Source organism: Erinaceus europaeus, chromosome 12, assembly GCF_950295315.1.
Source record: "Erinaceus europaeus chromosome 12, mEriEur2.1, whole genome shotgun sequence".
NCBI lineage: Eukaryota > Metazoa > Chordata > Mammalia > Eulipotyphla > Erinaceidae > Erinaceus > Erinaceus europaeus.
The window spans coordinates 43,335,375-43,359,325 of NC_080173.1; the positions used below are offsets into that span (position 1 = coordinate 43,335,375).

General features: G+C 43.6%; 1 protein-coding gene across 7 annotated transcripts in view; it reads left to right on the forward strand.

Annotated features, from left to right (window-relative positions):
• The window catches only part of MAP3K14 (mitogen-activated protein kinase kinase kinase 14), a 56,366-nt gene that overhangs the window by 997 nt on the left and 31,418 nt on the right, over positions 1-23,951 (forward strand). For 4 of the 7 annotated variants that reach the window (XM_060203321.1, XM_060203317.1, XM_060203322.1 and 1 more), the window contains one exon: positions 9,028-9,127. The exons of the other annotated variants lie outside the window; for them this stretch is intronic. The gene's annotated coding sequence lies outside the window, so the exon portion shown is untranslated. The remainder of the gene's footprint in view (positions 1-9,027; positions 9,128-23,951) is intronic. 7 annotated transcript variants of the gene reach the window in all.

The following is a 23,951-nucleotide window of genomic DNA, read 5'->3' on the forward strand; positions in this document are numbered from 1 at the left end:
AACTGGAGAAAATTAACATCTCTGACTTGATTAAAGACTAATAGCAAGAGAAATTAAAGGATGAGAGGCAGGGCCTAATACAAAATTGCAACCTGAAGCTTTTTCCAGGAAAAATGTTGAAAACTCCTTCACTAGAAACATGGTCTTTTTGAAAGCTAAGAGGTAGTATCTTAACATTGGAGATGTGTTTTCATTTAGTCGCTTTATACCTGTATCTTTTTATTCCTTTGGACTTCTGTGTGGCAAGAGTTCGTCTAGATCTGTGTGTGTGTGTGTGTGTGTGTGTGTGTGTGTGTGTGTGTGTGTGTGTGTGTGTGTGTGTGTTTTACCGAATATTTCATATTAAGACTCAAATTGAGGACTCCAACCTGGGCCACTGAAGTCTTCCTTGCCTTCCTACCCCTGAACATTATGGGACTCAGATATAGGAAGGAGGGAAAAGTGTTTGGTATGGTGCTTGTACTCTTAACATTAGAAGACAAGTGTACATCTTTCATGTGTGTTTGGATTTACTCTTGATGTTGTTCTAACTGATATCAAAGTCAGTTCCTTTAGTGCAGCAGTGGACCTCTGAAATTTTCAAACACCTCTAGGACATCTTCATTTCTCTTGAAGGGTGTGTGAACTTCTCAGAGGGTCCCAACAGAAAATAAATCAATTATTTTAGAGATAAGTACCCAGGTATAGGTTTCAACACCCTTGTGAAATCAGATATGGCCAAGCTTGAAGGTCATCTTCTGACTGTGTCCTGGTTTTAAGGATCAGTTGTAAAAGGGGTTTTTTTTTTTGCTCCTGGTGTTGTCTGTTAGAGTTTGCAGGAGTAGCACCATAGACGGAGACCCTGCCAAATGAGCCTTCATCTATTAAACAAAAATGTCTGGTTGGCTGCTTCGCCTCAACAGATGGAGGTTTGGTTCCTCATTTTAGTTCTCCTGTTGAACATTGACTCCTTTGTGATCTGTTTGGAGTGTCTATATATCACTTAATATTGAGAGGCAGCCTTGCCCTAGTTGGTTGTTCAGCTGTAGGCAATTGTTGTAATTTTTTTTTTTTTTTTGGAAGGAGGGGCATCCCTGACCAAGGGCTGGTGAGAGATTGAAAGGCCTTTGTAGAAACTAAAAGAGGTAAAGCTTCATCTAGGGTTTTCTTCATTGTTGGCACCCACTTAAGAGCATTCTGTCATGCTGACCTGTGAAGTCGCTTCTTATTTCCTATTTTTTTTCCTGTCTTAGTGGACAGCACATGAGTGTCCCTAACAGGCCTGACTGCCCTTATGAGGAGCTGACAGATTGATGTTGGTTGCAGTGACAGAAGTTCTTTCTGGGATGAGAGTTAAGAAACCTTAAAACCAAATTCAGTCCTAAATAATAAGTGTTAAGTTAGCCTGCTATACACAGAATAGCTTGATGGTACCAGTGGCTTTCATCAGTGCAAGGCTGCTTTTTTTTTTTTCCTGGCAAAAGGTTAAAATGCAACTAAAATTCTGCTTTCATGATTAATAAGTCACTACCACAGTTGTGTCTGATGCTTCCTGTTTGCCCCATTTCAGTATTTCAGTTACACTGGAAACATCTGAGCGTTCTGGGCATGTTTGATGGTACCCATGTGACGTTGGTGGGAAGGAGGAACATTCCATCTCAGTAGATGTGGGAAAGTATACAGCTAAACTAGCCCCTCTGGCCCTTGCATCCTGAGATCCTGAGAAAGGGAAAGGAGTGGAGGATGAGAATCTTCCAGAGGTGAACACTTGAAGAAATGCACATGTGAATGAAGGCTTTGCATCTGTTTGGTGGTGCTGACTGAAATAATGAAAGGGGCGTATTAGAAATGGAAGGCCAATCATAGGGCATATCTGGGAGTAGAACATCTCAGTTCAGCCAACTGAGATTTTGAAGTGTGATGACTATGGGGTCTTTAGTTCTGGGTTGCTCTTAGTACCTGAGTGACACTGCAAAGAATGTTTTTCTTTCTTCCTCAATGGTCTGTGTGCCCTTCTTTGAATTCTTGTTTTAAAAAAAAGTTTTTTCCTGCTTGCTATTTTACATCCTTTATCCTCCTAATAAAAATTCCTAAAAAGTACATGTTTAAGGAATAAGGGCATTTTGTAGTTATGATTTTTTTCTTTGTGCATTTTCTCTGATATTCTCTATAAAGACAGGGACAGAGATTAGGAAAGTGGAGCATAGTCGGGATGAATAAAGTAGACAAGAATCTCAGGAAACCAGCATCATGTTCAGAATCTAAGCCATTTTTTGACATCCAGTTCACTGCTTCTTCTACTAACTTTCTCACAAAAGGATAAATTGGGTGTATTTTCCCAAAGTAGTATCATTTTGAATATAACTTAACCAGGCAGCAGCTTTATTTATGTTAATGATTACTATTAAGTGTTGTTTAACAATGATTAATTGATATTGATTTGTCATAAAGAGCACTTAGAGACTGAAAGATGAATAGTATATCCTCTGGATGTTCATCCCTATCTTACAGGTGCAAGAATTAGGTGGTCAAGCAGTAGATCAAGTTCATGTTGGTGTCTCCATGTCAAATGGGAGAGAGAGGAGAGTTGGCTGTTAAGTCAGACCTAAATCAGGTCTAGACCTGTCTGTGTGACCTTAGGAAAATCACTTGTCTAGGCATTTTGTCTCATTAACAAATAGAATCAGAAACACTTTGTGGGGTGGTTTTGAATTAAAAAAAAAAGGGTGCTGAACTCAAAGCCTGGCATACTCGCTTATGCTGCAGAATTCAGTACCAGTAAATGTTATTGTTATTGGTTGGCAATAAATGTTGTTGTTGATAGTAGTAATAGCCATAGTTGATGCTCGTGACTGCATTGGCTAGATCTGTTTCTGTAAGATGATGTCAGAAGGGTCAGCTGCCTGAGAAGGCAGTTTTTTTTTTCCAGCAGAACCTCCAGGGGGACATTTCTACTATCTAGAGGTCTTAGCTGTCAAGTTCATTCTCTCTCTCTCTCTCTCTTTCCATCTCTCACTAAATACTGCCTCTCCGCATTCTACACAATCCAGACTTTGTCCATAGTATTAGAGCTGATGAACCTATTCCACAGGCATCTGTGGCCCTCTCAGGACTGAACCCTAGACAGAATGGGTGTTGTGGTGTTTCCCATGTGATGGAGTTTGGTACCAGTCTTTACTCTGGAGGTAAAAAAAGGAAAAATACTGTAAAATGCTCTTTGTCAGGGGGACTAGGAGGGAAAGTTTAGTTCTTTGGGATAAGCTTCCGACCCACCACAACCTGGCTCACCCTCAGCTCACTGTCCTTCCCTCTAATAGTTTTTGTTAGCTTATCACCAGTCCTATGTCTGGGGGCCCTGGATAAGCAGTCAGAGATTTGCAAGTCTCCCTTTAAATCACACAAGAAAAAAATAAGTTTCATATTAGATTTTTAAATTCTTGTTTTCCCCCTTCTTCATACAAAACAAAAATAAAGGTTGCCACCAAGCTAATGTTCCCTTTAAATAACATTTTGTTTTCTCTTGGCCATCAAGACATTTTGCTTGTCTTGATGGCCAAAGAGTCATTTCTAAAGTGAACCTCGTTTTTAGAAAAAATAGATCACCGGATGTCAAGCCTCATGTTCAGCTGAAAATGAAACCAGCAGGCCTGGAGTGGCAGCTCCACACTTGACTTCAGGCTGGAGATGAGAAGCAGAGTTGTGTCTGCTCAGTAATTGGCTGGCCCCACAGACTGCATTTGATAGGTGCCTGAGTCATTTTCCAGGCAGCTTTGCTTAGGTGAGCAGAGCACTTTCTCTGGAAGGTGAGTCACCACTGCAGGGGTGTGGGTGACAAGCAGTTTATTCCCCAGCACAGTAGCAGAGGAAATCTTGAGCAGATCTTGCGGAGAAGCCCCCAACCAAAGATCTCGTTCACCACCTTTGGAAGCATAGATAAGGATGCAAATGGGAAGCTCCCAGGGCTCACCAGCTGGCAGAAAGTTGGGTCCCCTGGCAAAGTTGGGTGTACTATGAGCAAGGAACAGGGTCCAGATCTGCAATGTCACCACTCCTGATTATAGCCACCTGGAGAGTGGAAAATGGCCCACTTCCAGTGATAGTCAGCAAAGAAGCAGAAGGGGAGCTCTGGCCCCAGGGAGCTGGGAAATCCCTTGGCAAAGAACAGAGAGATACAAAGTATACCAAAGTGGGAAGGGCCTTTGGAGGAACCCTTGTCTACCCGCCTTCTTTTTGCCACCTGAATTGAAGACTCTGGAGAGCTCCAGTGATTGGAAAAGTGAGATTAAACCGCAGATTTCAGCAAACATTGGAATCCAGAGCCTGACACCACCTCAGTTGCCTTTCAGAGCCAGTGTTTGAACTCAGAAAGAAACAGCTATCCTTTCCACCCTTTTTCTGTGTGGGTTCTGCTGATCCTTTTCCCTCTAAGCTTTGAGTAGGTTTCCATCAAGGCAAAGAGTTTTTTCAGACTCTGTTCTAGACCCCGTGCATTTGGTATTGATGGTCAGGAGCACCTATAAACCCAGATCAAGATCCCCATGCCCACACATAAGGTGGCCTTCATCTTGTTAAAGTCTCAGGGGAATAGTTAATATTACCTTGCAAGAGATTCTCATTTCCTAGATCCATTGCTGACTCTTCCCCAGCCCTGTTCCCACACACCATCAATCTGGATTCACCAGTGGTCATTTCAGCAGGCATGGCTAAGGGACTCTAGACCTTAACTGTCTGTCAAGAAGAACAATTAGGGCTGGGGTATTGGTTCAGTGGTAGAGCATAGAACTTGTGTGCCTGAGATTCCAGGTTTGATTTCCGGCACTACCATATTTCAGAGCTGAGAATCTCTCTCTCTCTCTCTCTCTTTCCCCCTCCCTCCTTCCCTCCCTCTAATAAAAAAGAATGATTAGAACTATAGACTGAAAAGGTTCTTAATCATTTACATGTCCCTATTTTACAAAAGAGAAAATGACGATCTGAGAAAGCTGAGTGAGTAACCCAAAATCATGCAGCTGGTTGACAGCAGAAACCTGAACTAAGGTCCAGACTCTTTTCACTGAGCTCTGCTACCAGTGAACAAAAGAACCACATCTGGGGCAGAACCTGGATTTTTCTTTTTTAATTGCCACCAGGGTTATTCCTAGGGCTCAGTGCCTGAGTGACAAATCCACTGCTCCTGGCAGCCTTTTTTTCCCTCTCTCTCTCTCTCCCTCTGTACCTCTTATCTCCCCACCACCACCACCTCGTTACCATGATCAAGACAAAGTTCAAGAGGGGAGGTGAGAGGGAGAGAGAAAGAGACACCTGCAGCCTGCTCCACTGCTCGTAAAGTGTCCCTCCTACAGGAGGGGACCAAGGCCCAAACCCAGGTTCTTATACATGGTAACTTGTGCATTTTATCAGTTGTGTCACTGCCCTGCCCCTGGAACTGGACTTTTTTTAACTGGCTTCTCCTTTATTTTCCCCCATTCCAACTCCATCATTCTCACCCTTCCTACTTCCTGCCCTGCCAGGCCTGGGAATGATGAAGTTAAGACAACATCTGTTCTAGGGCTAAGAAAAATAGACAGAAAGCTGTTTATTTGGCATTCTCTTCTACCATGATGTTCATGTAGTCAAAAGGAGGTCAAAGATAATAAAATACAACTCTGGGCAGGGCTACTTGGATGTCTCAAAGGTTGCCTGCACCTTTAGGGCTGTCATGAAGCAGTTTCGTACCTGAAGTGGGTGTCATGATTGATTGTGGAGGTGTAAACCCACTTGGTACCAGGACACTCTTCCACCTCTTACTCCTATCAAGAAGAGACATGTTGTCCCGGGTGGCATGCAGGTGGCCAGAGAACCAGCATAGTTAGGCATCATCCCAGCTGGACTCAGTGGAGAGATTCTTCCTTGTGGGTAAAGCATGATGTCATACCTGGAGAATGGCTCTTGTCGTTGCAACATTGTGCCTGAGATCCACCACCCACCTTCTGCTGACACTGACATTGCCTTGTACTGGACCAGACATTATCTACTGGTAAATACTAGGAATAACCTAGAGGCTTGAATGATAATGGGGACTTTGCCACCCTTATATGAGCAGCTGTTGCCAATTAAATTTAAAAATGAACTGGGACCAACAAGATAGCTCACCTAGGAGGGCACCAACCCAAGTTCAACCCCCTAGAACACCTCAGAAGAGGACTACAACACTAGGGGAAGCTCCAGTGCTGTGGTGCCTCTCCTTCTCTCTGTGTGTTTCTCTATATATATCTGAAAAGGTTAGTAAAGAGCAGTGAAGTCCCAGCAATGATAGAAAGAAAAGAAAAAAATGGGGCCAGGTGGTGGCACCCATGGTTAAGCAGTTACGTTATCATGCACAGGGACTCTGGTTCAAGCCCCCAGCTCCACATCTGCAGGGGGGAAGCTCCCAAGGGGGGGGGTAAAGCAAGTACTACAGGTGTTTCCATCTCTATCTACCCCACCCTTCTCAAATTCTCTCTGTCCTATCAAATTAAAAAAGGGAAAAATGGTCACCAGGAGCAGTGGATTCATCGTGCAGGCACCAACCCCTAGCAATAACCCTGGTTACAATAAAAAATAAAATTAAAAGGAATAAAGAGAAAGGGGAAAGAATTAAAGAGACAGAGAAAGCGGGAATGAATGAACAACTCTTCATCCCAGAAAGTTAAGTTAGGTGCACCTGGCTCTCAAATTCATGCTCAATGGTCCTAGTGGTCAAATGTTCTATGAGAGGCAGGAATAGTTTTACAGAAATAAATGTGAAAAGCAGAGATATGTAACCCTCCCTCCACCCCCATATTGCACATAAATGAAGTCCAAGCCTGGGTGGATACTGTTCAGTTCAGAAAGGTCATCATCTCAAGGAATTGGAAGTCACTGAGTATCTAGATCAGCATGTAAGAGAGGAGCTGGGGTGACTCACTAGTCTGCTTTGTACCACATGTAGCTTGAAATAGGAGTTTGGAGGGTGGTGGTATAGCATAATGTTTATGCAAAGAGACTCTCATGCCTGAGGCTCTCAAGTCCCAGGTTCAATCCCCCACACTGCCATAAGCCAGAGCTGAGCAGTGCTCTGGTTAAAAAAAAAAAAAAAAAAATGGGAGCTTGGAGACAGTGTAGAACCTTCCTCACTTTGAAGGAAAGAAGTATATTTTTCTTGTGCTCAAATGTAGTTCAGAGCCATAGGAAATGGTTCAGCAGTAAAGCACATGCCGTTTATGTGTGAGATTCTGGATCAGGTCTCTAGCACCACATGGGAGCTCTGCGGACAGCACTGAGGACAACAATGAATGGAGCTGTATGGATAATGGGGTGCTACTTTGCTGTCTGTCCCTCACTTCCTCTCTCTCTTTTCTTATCCATCTTTCTTTCAAAATACAGAATAAAAGGCCATGGAGACAGCTCACCAGTATCATATATACATGAAGCCCCAAGTTAATTCCCTGATACCACATTAAAAAAAGAACCTTGGCGGCAGGGGTCGGGGAGGTAGCGCAACAGGACCGGTATAATGATTCTGGTTCGAACCCCTGGCTCCCCACCTGCAAGGGGGTCGCTTCATAAGCCATGAAGCAGGTCTGCAGGTGTCTGACTTTCTCTCCCCCCTCCCCCGTCTTCCCCTCCTCTCTGCTCTCTGTCCTATCCAACAATAGCAGCAATAACAACAATAACAACAAGGGCAATAAAATGGAAAAAATAGCCTCCAGGAGCAGTGGATTCATAGTACATGGCACTGAACCCCAGCAATAACCCTGGAGGCAAACAAAACAAAACAAAACACCTGGGTTGGTGTAATCGTGCATCAGACTGCCAGGCCTCTGGCCCCATAGGTCACTGGTTCAACCCCTAGCACCATCATAAGCCAGAACTGATCAGTGTTTTGATCTCTCTCTTTCTCATAACTAAATCTTTGAAAAATGGTGTGTGTGTGTGGGGGGGGTCCTGGAGAGATAACACAGAGCCACAGAGCTCACAAGCCTGAGGTCCCAAGTTTGATCCCTAGCACCACATATATCAGATATCAGAGCTTAGCTGTGCCAATCTTTCTCTCTCTCATTCTCCTTTCTTTCTCTGTCAAAAATAAATATCAAAAGTAAATAAATCTCAATAAATAAATAAGTAAACCTTAACAAAAAAAAAAGTGGGTAGGGGAGATAGCATAATGGTTATGCAAACAGGCAGACTCCCATGCCTGAGGCTCCAAAGTCCCAGGTTCAATCCCCCGCACCACCATAAACCAGAGATGATGAGCAGTATACTGGTGTTTCTCTCTGTCTCTCTCTCCCTCTGTATCTCTCTCAAAAATAAAATAAAATAAACTCAGAGTAGAATCAGCAGTGACCAGCTATTGAAGATACAACCTACCCTGGCCCTCAGGCTGGACTATGGAGGGCAGTGACAACCCTTTCCTGTGCTGTGAACTTACTGCTGCTCTGGGGGAGAATCATAGACAGGCAGTGGTAGTAGGCTTGACTCATGCTAGTGCTTCAAAGTAACAGGGCCTAGCGTTCCAGGAAGGCCTTTTAAGCTTTACCTTGGTGAAAACTCCACTTGTCTGTCCTGCTCCCTGTCATATCCACAGTAGCCAGCACAATGTCTAGAGCATTGTTCCCACTAGCTAAACATCTGTTGTTGAGTGAAAGTACAAAAGTAGAACCCACACTCTTCCTTCCAGGCTGATCGAAAAGGAGCCAAGAGCCTCAGGCTATTACTTGGTTTCCCTGTCTGTTCAAGAAATCATCTGAGATTCTCTGCAAGCATTCCCCATCACACTGCACATCCCATCCATCCTTTTCTTCCCTTCCCAGTGGTGGGTAAGGATGTGGCTATTTGACTGTTGATTGTAAAGGAACAACCAAGGGCACTGGTGCTGTTTATGTCTCCCAACTGATGATTGGACCAGTGTACAGAAGGCAGCATCTGAAAGGGGGGGTTCACTGCCAAAGGCCAGGGATGGACAATGTGCTGGGAGCCTTCTGTGGAAAACTAGGCTGTTAGTGTTTCTTGTTTATTCTGAAGTTCCTCAAACTAGTTCCTCAATTTCAGAACCAGTCACCAGGAACTGGAATGAACTTGAAGCCTCCTCCCTTAAAAAGAAGCTGAGTCTTTCTCCGTGCCCTCTGAATGCAGGTGGGCCCTGCTTGAGGTCAGTACCCACCTGTGACAATCAGAATCGCCCACCAAGTTGGGGTAGGTGTGTGACAGCATTGCATGGGATTGAACGCTCCTTGTGAAGCACTCCTGGTTCATAGTCCAATTCAAAAGAGCTGGTTTCCACAACCAAACAGTGCCTGTACTGATGACCTCAAGGCTTGGCAAGATCCAGAAGTGCATTTTGACTCATCAAAGAAAGCTGGTTGTGTTTGGCATGATTTTAGTGTCAAGGGCAGTTTTTAGCAACATAATCTTTGGCAGTCAGTGATTCTTGAATGGTATATACCATAGCTCCCACTTAAGCAGAATATTTAGTTTTTCTAAATACCCCAACCTAAAGAGTTCACTGATTCCTGACTTTTTACATAACATACATTAGAAATTCTTTTCTGCTCATTGTATAAAAGTGTGCATATAATTAGTTTTTTTTCCTTACAATGCTATATTCCTTACCCTTTCTCTCCTACTTACCATATTTGTCTCTGTGGGTTAGTGATGTCCTGATGGTATTTTTTCCTACATGCTGTTGGCTCACCTTGCGAAAAGGGTTGGAAAGTTGAACCAGAAACGCTACCATAGTTAGATGTGATAGCTTATCTAGGAGGGTGACTTTTGCTATGAGCATGATCCAAGTTAAAGCCCTTAGGAGTACTATGTCTCTGGGGGAAGCTTGGGTGCTAGGTGTCTTTCCCTCTTTCTGTGTCTCTATCTGAAAAGGTCAATCCAGAGTGGTGAAGCCCCAGTGACAACAACAAAAAGAAAATGCTATTGTAACTTTTTTTTTAAAGCTTTCTGAGCACCTTATATCAGGGACCTGGAAATGTAGTACTGATCATATTTGTGAAGATAGCAGCTGACAATCAAGGCTTTAATATAAAAGATTTGTAGAGTAAGTTCAAGAAACCTGCATCTGGGGGCTGGGCAGTAGCACAGTGGGTTATGGGCACATGGCATGAAGTGCAAGGACTGGTATAAGGATGCGGGTTTGAGCCCCTGGCTCCCCACTTGCAGAGGGCTCGCTTCACAAGTGGTGAAGCAGATCTGCAGGTGTCTGTCTTTCTCTACCAGTCTGTCTTCCCCTCCTCTCTTGATTGCTCTCTGACCTATTCAACAAGAGCAACAAAATGGGAAAAAATGGCCTCCAGGAGCAGTAGATTTGTAGTGAGGCACCGAGCCCCAGCAATAACCCTAGAGGCAGAAAAGAGAGAGAGAGAGAGAGAAAAGAAAAGAAAAAAAACCTGCATCCAGATTTTATAAAATGAAAGGCAAACTTGAACTTCATTACAAAAGTGGTCCCTGGAATTGTGCTGTGTGGGTGAAATAAGAAGTACAGACCTGACCTGCCACATACCCCACCTGGAGACTTTGTTCCCATTGCCATTTTAAAATGGGCTAGTTGCCAGAACACAGGCTAGCAGGGTTCAGGTGCTTTCTCAGTTCCTGGGTTGTCAGCAACCCACCTTTTGCTTGTGGCAGCTTTTGAGTTCCAATACTTAAAGTTTAAATAACTTGAAAGTAGATACAGTATTGTGGTTAAGAGTATGGACTTTGACACAAAAAAGTCTCATCTGCAAATCCTGCCTTACCACTTCCTTACAGTTTGACCTTGGGAAATTATCTGACCTACTATGTCTCAGTTTCTTCCTCCCTACAAAGGGAGTGATCCTGATGCCTTACTTGCAGAGTTCCTGTGAGGATTCAAAAGCTAATTCTTCCTTTTCAAATATCATCTTCAAGGCTTTTGATTGTTCCAGTAAACATGATTTTTTTCTTTAAATTTATTTTAATTTTATAGAGGCAGAAATTGAGAGAGAAGGAAGAGATATTGAGGGAGAGAAAGAGATTCTTGCAGCACTGCTTTGTCCCTTGTAAAGCTGACCCCCTGCAGATGGGGACTTGAACCCAGGTCCTTGCACATGGTACACCACCGCCTAGCCCCATCTCTCTTTAGCACTACCTTCTCTATGATTTGTCTGTAAGACACTACAGTAGTTTTCTGAATACCCAGATAAATCAGTAATCATTTGCACATTGATCAAAATGTCACTATGTTCCTATGAAGGTTTGAGTTCCATCAGGCTGTCAAGACCTGGGAGATGTTGTCCACTGCATGAAGAATAAAATAGAAGGAAGGGATTGAGAGAGGGAGGGAGGGAGACATGGGTAGACTGCCTCATATATAGCAAACTTTAATAGTTACTACTATTACATACGTTGGTAGTATAATTATATGTGTGCACATACTACTGTAGCCCAAATAGATCCACAGGACAACTAATTCAACTCTAGCTGCCAAGAAATTCTGGGTCCTGGTTCTTCAGCTCTGTTGAAAGTTGAGAGAAACTGGGTGGTGCATGCAGCTTGCACTTAAAAACATCCTCCCTCCTGCTTGGCCTTTTCTGGCTGAAAGCTCCTGCCACTCTTGGGATTCTTCCTCTCCTTTGGCTGTGCCGACCCCAGACCTTCCTTCTAGTGACAGGATTGCTGACTGGAAGCTGTCGGGGGCGGGGGGTGTTGATTTTAGTCTGCTGGGGCAGAAACTCTCAATAACTGGCAGCTATGACAAGGACTGCTCATCTTATAACAGTTTCTGTCTCTCTGGGGTTTTGCTAATGTTTAAAGATCACCTAACATACAAGGCACTGCTGTGTGCATTTACTCATTTCTTCTGGAATTTGATTATCCTGTAAGATCCTAGTATTGTCAGTTTGAGGATCTCTATTTTACAAACATCACACCTGAATATTAAATTAAGTGATTCATATACCAGTTTGAAAGACCCCAATTTTAACTCAGGGCTTTTGACTCTGAGGCTATCCTGTTATGTGATTGGATTCCTCGAGATTATTAAGTGTTATATAGTCTCCAAAGGCCCTTTGGACCTCAAGATCATGTTGTGATTCCTTAATTATTTACTTATCCATCTGCCCAGTTTTCCTAACTACATCATAGGCACTCTCAGGGCAAAGATAGTCTCTTCTAGAAAATCACTAATGTGATGTTTGTTAAGTGCTGTGCTTTGCTAAGTAAAGGATACCTCCTGCCCCCTGACACATAGAAACAGGAAGGCATAGAAGGCTCACCAAGAAAAGAGTCACCTAGAAATTCTAATTCTAGGAAGTTGCCACCTAGAATTGACTGTACAAGTACACAAAGACATAAATTAAGGTATTTTCACCTTCAGTGGGTAAAAAGATTGGAAACAACTTGATAGTTCACCCATAGAAGAATAGATGAAGAAATGATGGTTCATCTGCACTATGGCATCTAACAGAGCTATTAAAAAGTAGATACGGGGTGGGGGGAGCAGGCAATAACACAGCAGGTTAAGGGCACTTAGCACAAAGCACAGAGACCGTCATAACCATCCCAGTTTGAGTCCCTGGCTCCCCACCTGCAGGGGAGTTGCTTCACAAGTAGTGAAGCAGGTCTGCAGGTGTCTATCTCTCCCCCTCTCTGTCTTCCCCTCTTCTCTTGATTTCTCTCTGTCCTATCCAATAACAGCAATAACAACAACAAGGGCTACAAAATGGGGAAAATGGCCTCGAGGAGCAGTGGATTCATAGTGCAGGCACCGAGCCCCAGAAATAACCCTGGAGGAAAAAAAAAAAAAGTAGATGGGGGGGCAGGTGGTGGCACACCTGGCTGAGCACACATGTTACAATGCACAAGGGCTCAAGTTTGAACCCCTGGTCCTTCACAAGTGGTGAAGCAGGGCTGTAGGTTTCTCTCTGCTTCTCTAGCACCCCTTTCCCTCTCAATTTCTGGCTTTCTCTATCCAGTAAATAAATACTATAATTTTAAAATAAAAAGTAGATACAAGTGCAGTGCTGGTACACTGCGGCACACAGAACTTGGTGGTGGGAAGTCCTGAGTTCCAACCCCAGCACTACATTTGACAGAGTAGTGCTCTGGTTCTCCTATTATTAAATAAATATTTTAAATGTATTTTTTAAAAGTGAGAGAGCTACATACACTAAAATGGACCTGTATCCATAATATATTGTTGGAACAGTCACAGGGCAGGGGAAATAGTATAATGGTTATGCAAAAAAGACTCTCATGCCTGAGGCTCCAGACTTTCAGCTTCAATCCCCTGCACCACCATAAGCCAGAGCTGAGCAGTGCTTTGTCAAAAAAAAAAAAAAAGTTACAAAATATTATGTGTATAGAGCCTTGGGTCTACTTTTAGATGACCTCAAACTCTGTGTCCACTAATGGAATTAGAAGGATTTACTCCAAACTTGAGTATTTCATATAGTGTAGAGAGAAGAGAATGGTGTAGGGGATTTTTTGTTGTGTTTTGTTTTCATGTACTCTTCAATATAAAGATTTTTCAGTACACTTTTTAGTTGTTTAAATTTTTACAGTGAACAAATATAAGTTATAGTAAGGTATTACAATAGCTATTTTTGTATTTAAAGCAAAGATTACCACCACCACCCCCAAAACAAACAAACAAAAAACCAGGGTCAGATATTACATAAAGAGGATAGGAGAGACTAGCCAGAAAAACTTGCCTGGTTTAGGTTTCCCCGACTGAGACCAGCCCTTAGATCTCACCTCCTGACATAGGCAGTGAAGGAGGAGCCAATGTCCCTCCCAGGCTCTGCTGGGCTGTGTGTGGAGCCACTTGTGCCCACAAGCATTTCTTATACCCAGCACTAGCCCAGGGCTATCACCACTTGTCACTGAATCATTACAGAGAAAAGCAGAGAAGCAGTGGTCAGCCAAGTTAGAAACAGAACAATTTTTGAGCACCTTTCTACTTTTTGAGTCACAACTGATAAAAACCACAAACCCCAGGGGAGAACAAGAAAGGGAGTGAAATGAAAACCAAAACTTAAAGGGCCAAGCTCACCCACCCCCCAGCCTTACTGCCAGAACTCACAAACCAGCCACAGAGGCTCTGGAAAGGAGTATGAGTAGGGGGGTAGGCGAGCAGTCAGCACAGATTTAGCCCCACTCACAATGTGGACTAGCATCCTTTTGAATTCTCACTCATACCAAGAGACCATTTCCTAGTTATTGCTTGTTTTAATTATAGCAGTAATACGCCACAGAGAACACCTGTGATGAGCTGTGCCAGAAACTGATGACAGCAGTAGGTGATGAGTGGGAAAGCCATCTACTTTTCACAGTATTTCCATCTTGTGTATTTTTTAAATATTTATTTATTTATTTTCCCTTTTGTTGCCCTTGTTTTTTATTGTTGTAGTTATTATTGTTGCTGTTATTGATGTCGTCAATGTTAGACAGGACAGAGAGAAATGGAGAGAGAAGGGAAAGACAGAGACGGGGAGAGAAAGATAGACACCTGCAGACCTGCTTCACGCCTGTGAAGCGACTCCCCTGCTGGTGGGGAGCCGGGGCTCGAACCGGGATCCTTAGACCAGTCCTTGCGCTTTGTAGGTATCTATCTTTCTCTCCCCTCTGTCTCCCCCTCCTCTCTCCATTTCTCTCTGTCCTATCCAGCAACAACAACAGCTATAACAACAATAATAACCACAGCAAGGAAAACAAGAGCAGCAAAATGGGAAAAATAGCCTCCAGGAGCAGTGGATTTGTAGTGCTGGCACCAAGCCCCAGTGATAACCCTGAAGGCAAAATAAATAAGTAAATAAATAAATAAATAAATAAATAAAAATAAAAAGCAATGCTTGCTCACTGGAAGATTAGAAACATGTAAGAAATATCACAACACCAAGAGATCAGTAGTGTTCAGGGTGGTCTGGTCATAGGCACCAGCAAACATCCTTGACTTTGTATTTGTGTGTATGTGTGTTTCTACTTGCTCCCTACCTAGACTGCAGTTCTGAGCTTCCACATAAGAGCTTCTTAGGACCAGGGGGTGGCTCAGTGGTAGAGTGTGTGTCTTACGTGGATGAGCTCCTGGCTTCAATCCTCAGCACCACATGAGAGGAACAAAGATAAAATGACTGGAACTCCACTTGTACTTTGATCTGCCCTGCTGTCTCTCAGTGAAATAGAAATCAGTCTGGGGGGAGTCAGGCAGTCGCGCAGCGGTTAAGCACATGTGGTGCGAAGCACAAAGACTGACGTAAGGATCCTCGTTGGAGCCCCGGCTCCCTACCTGCAGGAGTCACTTCACAAGCGGTGAAGCAGGTCTGCAGGTGTCTATCTTTCTCTCCCCCTCTCTGTATTCCCCTCCTCACTCCATTTCTCTCTATCCTATGCAACAGTGGCAGCAATAACTACAACAATAAAAGCAACAAGGGCAACAAAAAGGAGTAAATAATTTTTTTTTAATCTTTTTAAAAATTTAAAAAGAAATCAGTCTGGGGCTGTGTCTCAGTAGTAAAAGGCATGCTGCCGTGAGGCTCCAGGGTTCCAATTCTGGCACTACATTTAAAAAGAAAGAAATAACTGTTCTCTTGGTAGAATGTTGTTTCTAGAGTTCCTTAATCTGCATCATCTTATTTGATGAATAAAAAGAACTGGGGGCATGATTCAGGGTGAGAAGGATGAGGAGACCAGATGCAGGAGGCAGTCAGTCAAAAAAAGGAGGTTGTCAGTGCAGGGGATCCCTGGGGAGGGGCTGCCTGGAGACAGTGGCCTGAGATTCGTCTGTACAGGACACACTGCATGTGAGAGTCCCCCATACAAAGACTCAGCACACAGAGAGACCTGTAGAGTTGAGTGGCCAACAGAAAGTAGCGAGCTCAGCCTGGCCAGGGCCCAAACCCTGTGTCAGACAATGGTCAGACAGCTCAGAGACCACAGAGCTGGGGCTGAGCCTATAAGCAGTAGAGCCGACAGATGTCTCCAGGCTTGAAGACATGCTATTTCAAGATAAGCTAGACAGCAGTGTGGGATGGAGGGAGGCACAGAGAAGCTGGAAGCAGGGAAGGCCCATGCTGATACAACAGATGCGGAGGCAGTTGCCTCATACCTTTGAAGGAGACTGTGGACAGCAGTGTTTCTGCTTGTAGATGGCTAATAACACTGATGGGCCTGTAGTGGGACTGGAAGACAGTCATACAATCTTTAGGGGGAAATTATTGTATTCATTACAAATGAGGTTTTACATGAGGCAGGGAGAAAGATAAGCTAGAGCATCCTCACTGGCACACATGTTGCTGGAAACCGAACTAGGAATAAAATTCTACCAGTTGAGGGGGCCAAGCAGTGGTGCACCCAGTTGAGCACACACATAACAATGCACAAGGACCCAGGTTCAAGCCCCTGTCCCCTAGTCCCCACCTATAGGGAGGCTTCACAAGCAGTGAAGTAGTGCTGGAGGTGCCTCTCTCTCTCTCCCTCTGTCTCCCCCTTTCCTCCCCCCCCCCAATTTCTCTTTGTCCTATCAATTAAAAAAAAAAGAATTAGGGAAAAAAATGGCTTCTGGGAACAGTGTATAAGCAGTGTATAACATAGTATAAGCACTGAGCCTCAAAGATAACCCTGGTTAAAAAAAAAAAAGGGAAGGAAAGAAGGAGGAAAAGTGTACCAGTTAAGCTGTTTCCCCACCTGCTTTTTAAAATTTTTTTTAAATATTTATTTATTTTGCCTCCAGGGTCATCGCTGGGGCTCAGTGCCAACACTACAAATCTACACTCCTGGAGGCTATTTTTCCCTTTTTGTTGCCCTTGTTGTTGTGATTATTATTGCTGTCACTGTTGTTGGATAGGACAGAGAGAAATGGAGAGAGGAGGGGAAGACAGAGAGGGGGAGAGAAAGATAGACACCTGCAGGTGGGGAGCCAGGGACTTGAACCTGGACCTTACACCAGTCCTTGTGCTCTGTGCCATGTGCACTTAACCCACTGTGCTACCGCCCGGCCCCTCGTTCTTTTTTTTGTTTTGTTTTGTTTTGTTTTGTTTTATATCAGAGAATAACCATAGCTGATGTACTCTGGTTTATGGTGATACTGGAAATTGAATCTGGGACCTCTGGGGCCTCAGGCATGAAATTCTGGTCCACAAACCAGTGTGCTATATCCCTGACCCAGCATTTATTTTATTTTTTATTTTTTAATTAATTTTTTTATTGAATAGAGACAGTCAGAAATCAAGAGGGAAATAGAGAGGGTGAGAGACAGAGAGACACCTGCAACAAGCTTCACCACTTGTGAAGCTTTCCCCCTGCAGGTGGGAACTGGAGGCTCGAACCCAGGTCCTTGCACATTGTAACATGTGTGCTCAATCAGGTGTGCCACCACCCAGCCCCTGACCCAGCATTTTTAGATTTATGGGAGTCAGATGGTAGCGCAGTGGGTTAGGTGCACGTGGCGCAAATCCAAGGACCAGCATGATTATCCCAGCTTCCTACCTACAGCATCCCGGTTCGAGCCCCTGGCTCCCCACAGGCGGTGAAGCAGGTCTGTAGATGTCTATCTTTCTCTCCCCCTCTCTGTCTTCCCCTCCTCTCGCCATTTCTTTCTGTCCTATCCTCAACGATAACAACAATAATAACTACAACAACAATAAAAACAAGGGCAACAAAAGGGAATAAATTTTTTTTTTAATATGTAGTTATTTATTTAGAGAGAGTCAAGCACAGAGCACCACTCAGGCACTTGTGGTGCCAGGGATCAAATCTGAGGCCTCCAGCATGCTAGTCCTATGCTCTACCCACTGAGCCATTTCCCAGCCTGATAAATTTAATTCCATACGTTTCGTTTGCAAGCAGTTTGACCTTTGGAATCAGTGGTAAGGCTATGTTTTTATGGACATGTCAGGTTTCTTTTTTTATAATTGATCTTTAAGATTTTAATGATTGATACACACTCTCATTTCACATCCTCCTTAATGGGAAACACTTATGCAGAAATTGCTCTCCTGGAAAGCAGGCCTCAGAATGGTGAGTGTGGTAGGTTTTGAGATTCCTCCAGCTGACTTTCACTCAGTGCTCTCCCTTCTTCCTCAGCTGTATGTTTTTGGGTCCCAGTGCTATTTCAGTCTCTCCACATGAGGGAGATAATTAGGCAAGTCTTTCAGAGATTTGCCATTTGTAGTATTGTCAGCCCAGGACAGGGAGATGGGGGGGATGAAGTTTTTTTTTTTTAACTGTATGAATTTCTATGCATGCATTTCTTTTCTAACTTATTTGATTTATTTATAAAATAGAAAATATCAACAAAACCATAGGATAAGAAGGCTGAAATTCCATACAGTTCCCACCACCAGACTTCCATATCCCATCCCCTCCACTGGAAGCTTTCCTATTTTTTTTAATATTTTATTTATTAATAAGGGATAGGAGGAGAGAAAGAACCAGACATCACTCTGGCATGTGTTGCCAGGGATTGAACTCAGGACCTCATGCTTGGGAATCTAACACTTTTCCACTGTGCCACCTCCTAGACCACAGCTTTCCTATTCTTTAATCTCTAGGAGTATCAACCCAGGATCATTATGGGGTGCAGAAGGTGGAAGGTCTGACTTCTGTAATTACTTCTCCACTGGATATGGTCGTTGGCAGGTCAATCTATACTCCCAGCCTCTCTCTCTCTTTCCCTAGTGGGGCGGAACTTCAGAGAGAGGGGGTTCCAGGGTACATTGCTGAGGTTGTCTGCCCAGGGGACTCAGGTTGGCATCATGATAGCATCTGCAATTTGGTATCTGAAAAAGCATTAAGATATAAAGAACAGGGAGTCGGGCTGTAGCGCAGCGGGTTAAGCGCAGGTGGCGCAAAGCACAAGGACCGGCATAAGGATCCCGGTTCAAACCCCGGCTCCCCACCTGCAGGGGAGTCGCTTCACAGGCGGTGAAGCAGGTCTGCAGGTGTCTATCTTTCTCTCCTCCTCTCCGTCTTCCCCTCCTCTCTCCATTTCTCTCTGTCCTATCCAACAACGACAACAACAACAATAATAACTACAACAATAAAACAAGGGAAACAAAAGGGAATAAATAAAATAAATATTTTAAAAAAAGATATAAAGAACAAAGGACCGGCTTAAGGATCCCAGTTCGACCCCCTAGCTCCCCACCTGCAGGGGAGTCGCTTCATAGGCGGTGAAGCAGGTCTGCAGGTGTCTATTTTTCTCTCCCCCTCTCTGTCTTCCCCTATGCTTTCCATTTCTCTCTGTCCTATCCAACAATGATGACAGCAATAGTAACTGCAACAATAAAACAACAAGGGCAACAAAAGGGAATAAATAAACAAACAAATATTTTAAAATTTTTAAAAGATATAAAGAACAACAAATTGTTTAATAATCTGGAACCTAAAGGCAGGATTATAGCAGATGATATTTGAGGTTTCCATTTTGAAGAAAGTTAGTACGTCTATTTTAGGTATATTCCAAGGGACCCATGACTTTACTAGTTTTTGCCTGAGCCTGACAGCTGACATGCAGGTAGGCCAAAGGTATTATCTGGGGAGATGGTGTCAGGGTTGGGAATAGGACTAGAATGCTGAATCAGGGAAGAGAGTAGCTCCCAAATTTGGGAAAAGTATATAAATACCACTAACTGTAAACCCCGTTGATTTGATCTGAGGCCTATATTCAGTGCAGGAGCCTGTGTAACCTCTGCATCCCTGTAGTTCTAAGCTCGCATTCTGTGGTCATAGCTAGGAACATTCTAGGTTGCACCCATTGCCAGACCCATCTTCCTCAAATGGTTGAAGATTTTGGTCCAAGGGAGGGAGATATTCTATCCCAGTGGCTGGGTTTTCATATTACTTATTTGGGATTTGGGAGGTGGCGCAGCGGGTTAAGCACATGTGGCACCAAATACAAGGACCGGCATAAGGATCCTGGTTTGAGCCCCTGGCTCACCACCTGAAGGGGAGTCACTTTACAAGTGGTGAAGCAGGTCTGCAGGTGTCTTTCTCTCCCCCTCTCTGTCTTCCCCTCCTCTCTCCATTTCTTTCTGTCCTATCTAACAACAAATGACATCAATAGCAACAACAATAATAACTACGGCAATAAAAACAAGGGCAACAAAAGGGAATAAATATTTTTTAAATCTTTAAAAAAATGTTAGTGACTTCATACTTACTTATTTAATAATAACTAAGTTATTTATTAGTAGTTAATAAATAGGTATTGTTTATTTACATGTAAATTAATATTTATATAAATATAGTAACTATAAAATAACTTTATTAATCTATAATTAACTAAGAACCCAGGACCTCGTGTACGTAGAGGGACTGAGAAAGGGAAGAGAGAGAAAGAAAGAAAACACAGCACTAAAGCTTCCTTCAGTGTAGTGGGTGCCAGGTTCAAACATGAGTCATGAGCATTGGGGCCTTTCAGATAAAGAGAAGGATACAAATAACAGAGAGAGAGAAAGAGAGAGAAAGGAAGGAAGAAGGAGAATAAACAAAGTACTGAAGTTTCCATCAATGTGGTGGGGGCCAGTTCTGGTTCATGCACATGACAGAGTAGTGCACTATCCAAGTGAGCTATTCCACCAGCCCTTCCCCAACCTAAGTTTTACCCACCAGCAACTTGAAGCTATTCGTGATTCTCACTCTTCTCTGTGCCTTCACTTTTCCCACTCTTTTCACCTGGAATATCCTCTCTTTGCCCTTAGACACTTTTTTTTTCCTTCTAGGGTTTCACTGGGATTTCATACCCACACAATTCTACTACTCTGGTGGCTGCCACTCATCTTCCGGGGCCTCAAACCCAGATCCTTACGTGTCGTGCACTCTACAGGGTATCTCCCAGCACCCTCTTCTTGGACACCTGTTGCTTATCCCTTGATACCCAGCCCAGGCATTATCTGCTTTAGCAAGCCTTTCTGACATCCACTGGCTGGGCTAAGTATCCTTCCTGGTGTTCCCGCTGTATCTGTTGTCTTCTCTGGTATTGTATTATTTTCAGACAACTGGCCTCTTTTGCCCCATAGAATGTAAGCTCCTCAAGGGACTGTGTTTTCTTCCTTCATGTAGGCTTTTAAAAAGAGGAAGCATCAGAATGAGATTGATTTTCAACTAATATCTTATTAAGGAAGTTGAGTCATTCTACTTCTGCTATTTGTCCCCCCTGGGCATTCAGAGAAGGACAAATTTTTACTTCCAGATGAAAGACACATGAGAGGGATTTGCCCTGGTTTGCCCTGGCCCCTTAGTGGACATTTTTTTTTTTTTTTGAGAAAAAGCTTTATTTCAACACGAAAGATTTGGAGAGATATCTCTTACATACAATGTCTACTTCAGCTGAGTTTCCAAAGGAAGCTGCAGACTATCAGCTTTTCTCCGGGGTTCCTAAGATGGATAGCAGCTTGGGTTGGACTGAGGCTCAATGTGTCTCTTCTTTTCCTATAGTCTCTGCAATGATGTGAAGCTGGGTGACTCTAGAAGGTGCCCTTACTCAGGGCACAATACAAAGCTGTTCTGCTCTAGGCAGACTCAGTTACATGGGACGCTGCTTTTCAGTAGGCATTTTCAGGGTGACCCTGAAAAATCTCCCTGGGAGGTGGAGATTTTTATTTCCTTTTTGTGTACAGAGAACCAAGACTTTATATGAGACTCAATGCCTTGACTATATGGTGCGAAGACAAAGAGGCTCTGTTGTCATTTATGAGCCATGAACTTGATTTTAGCATCTTGTGCTAGCCAGGCAATCTGATCAGTATTACACATACTCTATCCAACCCTCAGAACAACTCTGAAGAAGCTACAAAGCATTGGACTCTCAGGCATGCAGTCCCAAGTTCTATCTCCAGCAGTACGTATACCAGTCTGGTTCTCTGTCTCTCTCATTAATAAATAAATAATTTTTTGAAAAAGAAAATTGAGATCAATAAAGATAGATACTTGGTAGACAGGGATAAGCATCACCTTGAATTGAATTCATCCAATACTCATGTAATCCTGACAAGTCAGTTGCATTTGGAGAACCTTAAAAATATATATATTTCCTAGGCCACAGGTTTTCAAACCCTTTTCTCCAAAATCTGGGATTGTGTAGAGGTCCTTAGTGGATGTGGGGTCTTCTTTTGTGAGCAGCTATTTCTTATTTGGAATTTTACACATCAGTTGTAAGTTCATTTATATGTATTAGGGGTTGAGTTATGATTTCGTCTGACAAAAGTGGTTCTGCTAGTTAAAAAAAAAAGTTTCAGGGGGCCAGGTGGTGGTGTACCTGGCTGAGCACACATATTACCAGGCATAAGGACCTGAGTTCAAGCCCCCACTCCTCCACTTGCAAGGGGGGTACTTCACAAGCAGTGAAGCAAGTCTGCAAGTACTACCTTTATCTCCACCTCCCCTCTCAATTTATCTCCTATCAAATAAAATAGGAAGAAAGAAGAAGAAAATTTAAAAAGGAAAAAATAGCCACCAGGAGCAGTGGATTCATGGTGTCAGCACCAAGCCCCAACTATAACCCTGGTGGCAATAAAAAAATAAAATAAAATAAAAATTGCCAAAGCTAGAACCCATATCTTGTGGTATCTTGTCTGGTGTTTTTTGCTATACTTATGAAAATAGAGAACTAAAAAAATATATTTATTCTGGGACAGTTATGGATGACACCTATGTACACTTTTGATTAACTGGATGGCACAAAAATAACACCTTAAAATTTACTCTCTAATGATGCTACAGTGATGATGCTGTGGTTCTCTCTCTCTCATTAATAAATCAGTGAAAAAAAGAAAGAAGGGAGGGAGAAAGAAAGAACGGGGAAAAGGGAGAAACCCTGAATGGAACAGAAGATCTGTACTAGCTGATAAGGGAGCCAAGTTTGACTGTAGGGGCCCAAAAGCTTCACCCACAGCTGGCACATACTGATCAATGATCCCCAAGGTTGACCTGATGCCACCCTAGTCAGTCTACCCTGATACTTCTTCAGGGAGTTATCAAAACACCACAGAAGAAAGGATAGGCAGGGAATCGGGTGGTAGCGCAGTGGGTTAAGCGCACGTGGCACAAAGCGCAAGGACCAGTGTAAGGATCCTGGTTCAAGCCCCCGGCTCCCCACCTGCAGGGAAGTCGCTTCACAAGCGGTGAAGCAGGTCTGCAGGTGTCTATCTTTCTCTCCCCTTCTCTGTCTTCCCCTCCTCTCTCCATTTCTCTCTGTCCTATCCAACGATGACGACAAAAATAATAACTACAACAATAAAACAAGGGCAACAAAGGGAATAAATAAATATTTAAAAGAAGAAGAAGAAGAGAGGATAGGCAATGGACATCCATCAGACTTAAAAAATACAGAATAAATTCCACCACATTCCCTTTCAGTTTTTGTGGCATTGAGGGTGAACTGAGTAGGTTTGGCTATTGCCACTGTTCACATCCCCAATGGTGACACTGAAAGCAGAGGGTAATTTGAACACTGAATGGAACTGGAGGAGAGTCTTCAGACAGAGTAGCAGGTCTTGCCTTCAAAGGTAGAATCACACTGAGAAGGAGAGGGAGAAGGGAAAGGAAGAGGAGGAGAGGGGAGGGGAAGGAAAGGGAAGAGAGGAGAAGAGAGGAGAGGAGAAGAGAGGAGAAGAGAGGAGAGGAGAGGAGAGGAGAGGAGAGGAGAGGAGAGGAGAGGAGAGGAGAGGAGAGGAGAGGAGAGGAGAGGAGAGGGAGAGGAGAGGAAGAGAAGAGGAGAGGAAAGGAGAGGAGAGGAAGAGAAGAGGAGAGGAGAGGAGAGGAGAGGAGAGGAGAGGAGAGGAGAGGAGAGGAGAGGAAGAGAAGAGGAGAGGAGAGGAGAGGAGAGGAGAGGGAGAGGAGAGGAAGAGGAGAGGAGAGGAGAGGAGAGGAGAGGAAAGGAAAGGAAAGGAAAGGAAAGGAAAGGAAAGGAAAGGAAAGGAAAGGAAAGGAAAGGAAAGGAAAGGAAAGGAAAGGAAAGGGAAGCAGAGGAAAGGAAAGAAAGGGAAAGGAAGAGGAGAGGCACACCAAGG